General features: G+C 51.3%; 2 long non-coding RNA genes across 2 annotated transcripts; both read left to right on the forward strand.

Moving 5' to 3' along the window:
• Window positions 1-265: 265 nt before the first annotated feature.
• On the forward strand, window positions 266-1,942 carry LOC148392694 (uncharacterized). Its single transcript, XR_015861090.1, has 3 exons — window positions 266-355; window positions 468-544; window positions 1,012-1,942. It is a non-coding gene; the product is annotated as an uncharacterized LOC148392694 (long non-coding RNA).
• Window positions 1,943-7,974: 6,032 nt separating this feature from the next.
• Window positions 7,975-8,424, forward strand: LOC148392695 (uncharacterized). Its single transcript, XR_015860722.1, has 3 exons — window positions 7,975-8,040; window positions 8,102-8,170; window positions 8,247-8,424. It is a non-coding gene; the product is annotated as an uncharacterized LOC148392695 (long non-coding RNA).
• Window positions 8,425-10,314: the final 1,890 nt, after the last annotated feature.

A 10,314-nucleotide genomic window follows, 5' to 3' on the forward strand; every position in this document is an offset into this window, starting at 1 on the left:
CAAGGTAATTACAACTGTTTTTTTTTAGCCCTGAAAAGCAAGGGAGTGTGGCGTTTGGGAGGAATGTCGAACTCGGCGTCTGCTTCCAGCCACAGACGCCAAATTTCGACGATTATTTCGACTGGTCAACGGTTGTAAATTATTGCGTTGACTAAAAACTTTATTTAACTCTACTCTTAACTTTGCCGTTTCAGATATGCGGGTATTACACCGCGGAAATGACGTCAATAGGCTGAACTCTCGCCAAATCTGTGGGCGCAATGGCCTTGAGCGAGACACCGGATACAAACACGACGATTATCAACAGAAATATCTTTATTTTCCGCTTGCAAGTGGACCGTCTAGAGCGTACACGGTAAGTACAACTCATTGTGTTTAAAAAGATTTACGTTTGTGTAGTTTGCGTTGCGTTGTATCTGTGAATGTTGGTTGAGGCTAAATGTTAATGTTTAATTTCATTCCTTTAGGTTCCACGGTGTTTGTTGGCTGTATGTTTTCCACTGCAAGAAGAGGCTCGTATCATTGACCAGCAGGAGCTACAATGGTGAGTACCCCTTTCGTCTTCCATTTATGTTAAACACTTCCTATTTCATGTCTAACAGTACTCGATTTAACAAATAACCATAAATAAATACAGTGTGGGCAGTCACGTTAACATATGTGATTATCCTGCCTAATATGTTTATCACAAATATGTCACTAATCACTAATATGTTTATTTGTTTATCACAACACCTTTGGACCTTCAGCAATCGATTATTTACCTTCATCTACATAGAGACAGAACGATGGTGTCTTAAACATCTCATTCATTTCACCAAATAACTTCACGCAGGTGGATAACGGCCGTCTCGGTCACGCTATGTTGCGTGATGCAGTTTTGAAGAACCAAATGCATTTATTCAATGAATAAGTCAAGCTAGTTCTATGTTTATGATGTTGTAAGTTACGGTACCGATTGAAGTTGAGTTCGAAGCCAGTGGAAAACAGCGCTGCGTTTGTGCTCTCCAGGTACAAATGTTGTGATCTCTGACTGACGACCGGGCGAGACTCGAGTAAGAGATGTCCAAACGAGCTCCGGCAGGGCGGGCCAAGGCGGAGCGAACGGACGCCCTTCAGGCCGCCAATGACGAGCTGAGAACCAAACTGATGGACGTCCAGTTAGAACTTCAGCAGGAGAAGAACAAGGTGAAAACCTCAACAGACAGACACTGCCTGCCTCCCTGCCTGCCTCCCTGCCTGCCTCCCTGCCTGCCTCCCTCCCTCCCTCCCAGTTTTCCCGATGTAGATTAGACATGCGTGTGCCATGACTGTGTCAGCCTACATCAACAAATGCACCGAGGACGTCAGCACCACTAAGAATATCATCACCCGGGGCAACCAACGACCCTGGATGACTGAGGAGGTACGTCAAACGCTACGAGCGCGGAACTCTGCCTTCAAGTCTGGCGACAAGGAGACACTGAGGACAGCGAGAGCCAACTTGAACCGTGCCATCAGGATAGCGAAGCGAGACCGCAGTCGAAAATTTCAGGATCGTTTCCACGACGTCAAAAACATCAGGAGTATGTGGCAAGGCATACGGGCGATTACAGACTACAACTCACCCTCCCCCCCCCCCGGTGGGTGTAGTTGATGCTGACTTTCTAAATGGTCTAAATAACTTCTTTGGGAGGTTCGAGGCACTAAACGGCACTCCAGCAGTTAAAACTGTCCCCCATCAGGAAGAGGAGGTACTCTGCCTTGACTCCGCCGATGTGTTGAAGACCCTGAGGAGAGTCAACCCCTGTAAGGCCCCTGGCCCCGACAACATTCCTGGGCGTGTGTTCAGGGAATGTGCAAGTCATCTGGCTGGGGTCATCACAGACATTTTTAACACCTCGCTGGGCCAAGCCACAGTGCCGGCGTGCTTTAAGACTGCCTCCATCATTCCGGTGCCGAAGAAACCTCAAATCACCTCATTTAATGATTACCGGCCTGTTGCACTGACTCCGGTTATGATGAAGTGCTTCGAAAGGCTGCTTAAAGGTCACATCGTTTCCAGACTCCCCCTATTATTTGACCCGTTCCAGTTTGCCGACCGGCAAAACCGCTCCACTCAGGACGCCATCTCCTCCGTTCTTCACCTGAGCCTGGCTCACCTGGAGGAGAAGAACACCCATGTGCGGAGGCTGTTCCTGGACTTCAGCTCAGCGTTTAACACCATCATCCCACAGCATCTGGTAGGAAAATTGGAACACCTGGGCTTCAACACCCCCCTTCGCAACTGGCTGCTAGACTTCCTCACCAACAGACCTCAGTCAGTCCGGGTCGGACAGAACACCTCTGATGTCATCACCCTCAGCACAGGCTCCCTTCAGGGCTGCGTCCTGAGCCCCCTGCTGTGCACCCTGATGACACACGACTGCGTCCTCAGGTTCACCACCAATCACATCGTGAAGTCAGCAGACGACACAACGGTGGTGGGGCTCATCAGAGACAACAACGACCTGGACTACAGAGAGGAGGTGGAGCAGCTGGTGGGCTGGTGCAGAGAAAACAGCCTGATCCTGAATGAGGAGAAGATGAAGGAGATCATCGTCGACTTCAGGAAAAAACAGCCTCACCACGCTCCACTGATCATCAACAGCTCAGCTGTGGAGGTGGTCAGCACCACCAAATTCCTGGGGGTCCACATCACAGAAGACCTCACCTGGACTATGAACACTACGGCACTGGTCAAGAGGGCACAGAAGCGCTTGTACTTCCTGCGGAGGATGAGGAGAGCCCACCTGCCCCCACCCATCATGAGGACGTTCTACAGGAGCACCATAGAGAGCATTCTGACAAGCTGTCTCTCTGTGTGGTGTGGAGGCTGCACCGCCTCCGATTGGAAGAACGTGAGGAGAGTGGTGAGGACAGCAGAGAGGATCATAGGGGCTCCTCTTCCCTCCATTCAGGACATTTCATCTCAGCGCTGCATGTCCCGTGCCCGTAACATCATCAATGACCCATCACACCCCCACCATGGACTGTTCTCCCTGCTGCCCTCTGGGAAGAGGTTTGCAGCATCCGCTGCAGGTCCACCAGGTTCTGCAACAGCTTTTTCCCTGCTGTCATCAGACTGTTGAACACTAGAACTGTTGAGCTCTAAACTGAACTCTGCATCACACATTCACAGAACTGTACTTTATGACACTACGGACCTCTATCTTGCACTATCTCGCACTACCAACTTTACTGAACTTGTATAAACCCTTTAAATAGAAGTTTAATACATGGTTTAGCATTCCTCTGCACACTCTTGAATACTGTTTTGCCTACTTGCACTATTGCATAATTATCACTGCTGCACTTTATACTTATTTTTAATATATATATATATATATATATATATAGTATATATGTATATATATATATTTTCATAGGATATGTTACTTCTATTCAACTGCAATATCACTACTTTGTTGTAAGACGTATGCAACGGAATTTCGTTTTGTATGCACCATGTGCAGACAAGATGACAATAAAGTTTGTCTAAGTCTAAGTCATGTCAGGTCAGCTGTCTGGAGAGAGAGAGAAGTCAGGACCTGCGGGCGGAGCACCACCGTGCCACCGCCGCCATGACGGAACTCAAAAGCAAACTCCATGAGGAGAAGCAGAAAGAGTTAGCCATTACCAGGGAGACATTACTGCGGCAGCATGAAATGGAGCTGATGAGAGTGATCAAAATCAAAGATGGAGAGATCCAGCGACTGAATGCCTTGGTCCTCAGCCTGAGGGACGGCTCCATGGACAAGGTGATCCGCTCTATCCGTGTCTGACTAGCCGCACGCCACGTCGGGCTTCGATGCGGCCGCTACCGTATTGTGTAGCTTGTCCCCAGTAAGCGTCGCGGCGCTCCGTTGCGGTCTCAACGGCCCGGTGTGGCGCAATGTCTGCTCAGGTGAGGAGGGGGGGCGCTTTGCTGGCGGAGGTGGAGGAGACGCGGCGGTGTCGGGAGACCGAGCGGTGTCGCCTCCACCAGGAGCGCGGAAGAAGCCCTGGCAGCGGCCCAGCAGGCCTGGCAGTCCCGAGCGGCCGAGCTCCGATCGGCTCATCACCAGCATCGGGAGGAGCTGAGCCGAACCAAGAGAGACTGCGAGAGGGAGATCCGCCGACTGGTAGGACTGATCAGATGCGCGGTGCGTGGCTATGTTCCCAATTTCGTTGTATACCTGCAGTGCAATGACACCTAAGGCATTCTATTCTATTCTATTTCACAAGAAGAAAATGTCCGGTTGCTCGCTTCGCTTTTGTCACAGCAAAGGTGTTCTAGTCGATTCCAGAAAAAAATTGGCCGGTTGCTCTCTTTGTTTTTGTCACAATTCTGGCAAATGAGTTTGCCCGCCTGCCTGAGCGCTCCCCGTTTGTACATCCAGACGGATGAGATCAAGCTGAAAGACAGAGCGGTTAGTGTTTTGGATGAAGCCCTGGGGCCGGCCACGTCCACCGCCTTCAGCTGCAGACTCAGGCTGCCGAGCAGCAGATCGCTGCCCTGAGGGATTCCCAAAGGGCGGGCCTAAACTACCCTGGAAGTGGGGTCAACGCCGCTACTAGCAATCCTCTTCATTGCGTAAGCCACCTCATCACACACTTGCAGTACGCATGACTTAGTTCGTTGCTGGAGGAAGGTAGCACAAAAACAGTTTTGAACTTTGAACGAGTGCTTGTGTGTGTGTGTTGCGGGGCGTTTTCAGTCTCAGGAGGATCGGGACACGCGACGGTTTCATCTGAAAATCGCTGAGCTCAGCGCAGTCATCAGGAAACTGGAGGATCGAAACGCCCTGCTTTCTGAAGAGCGCAATGAACTGGTAATTTATTGACGGCACGCTTGAAGGTTTGCGCTACGTTTGATGCGCGCCATCCAGCGAGGCACCCATTGCGCTTGCTTATTAGTTGAGCGGCGCGGCGAGTCGGTTGCCTGGTAGATGTCTTTTATTGGGAGCCAAAGCCACGATTCCGTTCAAACCGATGCAAAAGGAATGGATACGTTCTGGCCCGCGTGTTGTGCGTCTTTCACATCCCGCACTTCATGCTTGCAGCTAAAGCGACTGAGAGAAACAGAAAGCCAGTTTCTGCCACTCCTGTACAAAAACAAACGCCTGAGCAGGAAGAATGAAGAACTCTCGCTGGTGCTGTGTCGCCTTGAAAACAAAGTGCGCTTTGTCACCCAGGAGAACGAGGAGATGGCAAGCTTGGTAAGTCGACGCGGACAACGGCGGCGTGCCAACAGAGTCCACTGCATTTGTGTTCCACAGAGAAGGCCTAGTTCGCTCAATGACCTGGACCGCGGTTGCGGCCAGCAGGACGGTGAAATGGAGTTCCTTCAAGTTGTGGAGCAGCGGCACATCATCGACGACTTGTCCAAGGTCTTCAGGCAGGCGACTCGGTGCACGTACGGCAGCGCCGCGCTCGCTCGCTGTCGCCAGGAAACCTTTTCCGTCCAAAGCTTGGCCGGCGGCCGCCATCCAAAAAATTGGCCCCTTAAATTCCGACCTTTCAAGCAGGAGGCATTGTGCGCACGCGTTTGAACACGCTTTAGACTTGTTTTGCCGTTTTCAGCAGCTCAAAGCTCCCGTTTTGTCAGCGCCTTTGCCACTCGCTGTGCGCTGAAAACGACGGACTTGCCCGACTGCTCAGCCCGTCAACCATGAGCCGCGAGCGCGACGTCATTGTCCGTAGGCAGCTAGTGGCAAAATGCACCCTGTTAGAGTTGCGCTCGCTCCAACTTATTTTGCAAGAACCACACGGGAGACAAGTAAGTTCTTTTGGACACCTGCAGGTGGAGAGTCCATCCGTTGTACGAATGAGTCTGACTCTCGGCTCCTGCACGAGCAATTTTAATTAAGAGAAACAGGGTGGGTGTAAGAGTGGATTGAATAGAGGAAGCCCTTGACCTCTAGTCAAAACATAGCAAGGGGTGTTTTATGACTTTGTGTAGGAAGGGATAAGCGATAGGGATAAATAAGGGATAAATATATTATTTATTACAGGTCGCAGTCAAAGTCAAAGCAACACAATGATACGATAAAGATAATCTGGAAAACCCTGACACACCCTGTAGTTGTCACTTTTGGAAAAGACGAGCGTCCCTCCAATCATCGCCGGTGACGTGTTTTTCAGGCTCTGGAGACAGGAGCTCATGTCAGAAATGTCATTGTGAGTCGCGTTTGTTTCTGCGCCGGAGCCGTTCGTTCCCTTTGCATCCAAAAGAATCTCAAAGGCGGATTATTTTGTGTCGACAGGAGAGAGATTTGCTGCTACGATACCGACGTCGAGAATCTCTGAGGAGGAACAAAGCGTGAGGTCCTGCAAGGTGAGTCTGTTTGTTTGCGGCTGCTTGGTGTTGCGCAAGATGAAATGGCCTTTTTCTCGCTATCGTTCCTCTCGTCGATTCATCGTGAGGTGTCGCTTCAGTTTGTTCAGAGAGATGTTTGCTTCCGCGCCCGCAGGTCATCGAAACATTTTACGGGCTACGACGAAGAAGTGTTGGTGGACTCGGACGGATCGTCCCTTGTCTTTTCACACCGACAGAACCCCCGACACGGAACCCGAAGAGGTAGCCCGCCATTTCTGCCAGCGTTATTGGCACCAAACATTCCTCTTCAGCCTGGAATCGGACTCGTCTTTGCGTCGCGGGTGCTTTGTCGCCGGTCTGACTGATTCTGGTACTAGTGCTGTGTTGCATTGGTGTGTGCATGAAGAGGCGGAGCTTCGCTACCGCAGCTGACGCAAGAATATCAAGCGCTGCAACGAGCCTACGCTCTGCTAGCCCAGACCAGCGAAAGGGGACTACGACGCCGAGAAGGAGATCAAGGTGGCGCCCCTTCCCGCAACCCCCGGCCGGGTCGCAGCCTCCCCGTTCTCACCCTGCCCTCGGGTGTTCTCTGGTCTGAAAGGAGGAGGAGGAGCCTCCCTCCTCCTCCTTTCAGACCAGAGAAAAGCTGATGGTAGAAATGGGTCACTATCAAAGCAGAGTAGCAGATCTGGAGTCAGCGCTGAAGCAACAAGGACAGGTAAGCTCATCAATGAGCACACCTTTTTCTCAGACAAAATAGCTACATTCTTCAGTCACTCATCCGTCTGGCATTACTGGACCAACCCCCCCCCCCCCCCCCCCCCCCCCCCCCCCCCCCCCCCCCCCCACCCGAACGTGGCTGGGAAAATGCGGAGAAAAGCAAATGTCATTTTCCAGTCAACCAAAGAATTTGTGGATGAAAATGACACAACATTCCAAAGCTGTCCACGCGTTTGTCTCTTCTAGAATGTCAAGTGGGTGGAGGAGAAGCAGCTGCTGCGTCAGAGCAATCAGCAGTTGGCCGAAAAGGTGACGGAAAGAAAGGCGCTGGGCGGAGTCGCTTGGCGTCACACCTGTCGGGAAGCCCCGCAGATGAGGTCTGACTGTCTTTTCAGGTCAGGCGGGATGGAGGCGGAAGAAGCGCGTCTGAAAGAGCACATCCAGGATATCCGAGACCAAAAACGAACTGCTTGAGTTCCGCATCCTGGAGCTGGAGGTGGGAAGACTCGCACAAGCGTGTTGAGGCCAGAGATGTGACGGACGGACGGACGGACGGACGGATGCATGCCTCTGCCTTTCAGGAGAGGGAGTGGCGCTCCCCCGTCTTGAAGTTTCTGCAAGTCCGTTTCCCAGACGGCCTCAGCCCTTTGCAGATCTACTGCGAGGCCGAGGGCGTGAGCGTACGTAAGGCGTCCCTCGCAACCGCTAACCTTAACCCGAGGTCCCAGAACACCTTACATTGCTCCTTGCGCCTTTCCCCCGGACATCGTCATCAGTGATCTGATGAAGAAGCTGGACATCCTGGGCTATAACGCCGTAAGTGTATGTCGAACTCCTTATGTTCGCACTCCACGAGACTCGGCGGCTCAAATGTGACTTTTGGAAGGCTTTGCGCTGAAGAAGCTTGTTGACGCTGTGCCTTTGGGCTCTTGCAGAATCTCACCAACGAGGAGCAGGTGGTCGTGATTCACGCCAGGACCCTTCTCACCCTAGCCGAGAAGGTAACGCGCACGTCCACGCACGCTCTCGCATTCTGCTTATGTGACAGCAGCCTTTCCTCAGTGGTTAGAATACATCAAAGTGACCAAGTCAGCACTTCAACAGAAGATGTTGGACATTGAAAGTGAGAAGGTAGACAGACACGCGACATCAGCCAAGGGGAACTCCGGCAATGTGCCCCAACAATTCTGACCTTGAGCTGTGCTAGGATATGTTCTGCAAGCAGAAGGGCTACCTGGATGAAGAGTTGGACTTCAGGAAGTGTTCCATGGACCAGGCTCATAAGGTAAGCCGCCCTCAAATCTCCCGCCGGACCACTGATGGACGAGGATTGCGGCCCAGAGGATCCTGGAGCTGGAGGCCATGTTGTACGAGGCGCTACCGCAGCGGGGAACTGCCCCGCCACGGACGGCGGAAAAAGCCAGCCACGCTGGCGTGAATGACGTGCTGACGGCGGATCAGAGAGAAGAGCTTAGGAGCGCCGTGGACCAATGGAAGCGAGCCCTGATGTGCGAGTTGAGGGAGCGCGACGCTTGCATCCTCCAAGAGAGAATGGATCTGCTGCACAGCGCGCAACAGGTAAGGGCCCAAAGCCAGCCCGGCACTTACTTGCACGCTTACTGGCTTTTGAATGCCACTTTCCATTTGTCCGTCCTAGAGGAACAAAGAGCTGAAAGAATTCATCGAAGCTCAGAAGAGACAAATCAAACAATTGGAGGAGAAGTTTCTGTTTCTCTTTCTATTCTTCTCCTTGGCCTTCATTCTGTGGCCCTAACACCAGCTGGTGAGTGAGCTCCAGCGGCACCGCACTCGACACCTCCGATACACTGCCAGCCGGTCTCAGACGTTGGCAGACGCTCCGATGCCAACGTATACCCCCCGCCACGGTGACAGAGGCACCGCGTCACACCGGCGCTCATCCAATCAGAAGGCAGGAAAAGCAAATTCACATGCAGGGCACTTTTGAACCAGAAGAGAGCGCCACAAAAAACGGTTGTTGCCCCAAACGCGCACTAAAAAGGGTCAGAATAACAAGAGTCCCACTGGCCAGCCGGGGCCACCCGTCCAGCTGTTTCTTCAGGGGGGAAAAAAATTGGAGTCACCGGTGAGTACATTTTGCATTTAGCTCTGCTTTTCTGCTTCTGTCTTCAAGTGTGTGGCATCCTGCGATCAAAGAGTCAGCCAACCCCAAAGCGGTTGACCTCAACGTCCCACCACCATGCCTACCAGAGCAGGTGACGTGATGCTTTGGACATCCTTCCGTCTCAGATGCCCAAAAGTACTCTTTGCCACATCTGCGGCAATACGGTGTCTTTTCAAAGGTGCAAATAAATCCAGCGTGGGCGGAACACGCACGTCTTCGGTTTTTCCCGCTTTGTTTGTGTGACAGCTGTTGTGAAAATTTTATACAAATAAAGTTGTATAGTACAGGTTTGGCCAAGCCGCAACTCCCGAACCGCATGCGGCTCTTTTATGTTCATATCAACATTTGTGTGTGTGTGTGTGTGTGGGGGGGGGGGGGGGGGGGTTGTGCGTGTTGGCTTCACTTGAGTTCAATTTGGTATTTTGGTCAAAAGCGCATGTGGTGAAATTCCACAAAGTAGGATGGGCAAACACATTTCTTTAAACTATGAGTGTCAATTGGGCTCTCGAAATGGCAGGGAAAAGATGCACAGCAAAACGAAAATACGTAGATGAACACAGGACGTTTTAATCAGAGTGGGAAAGTTTCTATTTTTTGTTGAACGTGATGGCAAACCATTCTGCCTGATATGTCAGACCTCAGCGCATTTCAAAGATTCAAATCTTCAGCGCCATGCACTTCAGCTCACTCCATGCTAACATTGATCAGGCGTCGAACCCGCATCATCATGCTTAAGAGGTGGCCATGCTAACCAGTGCGCCATTATGTCAACGCATAATAACTAAGTCTACTGGTCAAAACAGCGGTTACTATATGACGTCGCTACGTCGTGGTCACGTGACGCAGACAAGACGTCAATGGACGTGGGCAGAGTTAACTTGTTTAAAAGGGAGTAGGCAGAAGAAATATTTAATTTATTTAAATCTATTTTGAGTGCACACCATTATGCCAATGCATAACAACTGTAAATCTACTAAACAAAACAGCGGTTGCTATATGACATCTGCCACGTCGTGGTCACGTGACATACGTGACGTCGATGGGCGTAACTTTCGCCGGAATTCAAATCCGCGGGGAGAGTTAACTTGTTTAAAAGAGAGTGGGCAGAAGAATTATTTAATTTATTTAAATC

This window comes from Syngnathus floridae, chromosome 10 (genome assembly GCF_059516105.1).
Source record: "Syngnathus floridae isolate MCC-2025c chromosome 10, RoL_Sflo_1.0, whole genome shotgun sequence".
Taxonomy (NCBI): Eukaryota; Metazoa; Chordata; class Actinopteri; order Syngnathiformes; family Syngnathidae; genus Syngnathus; species Syngnathus floridae.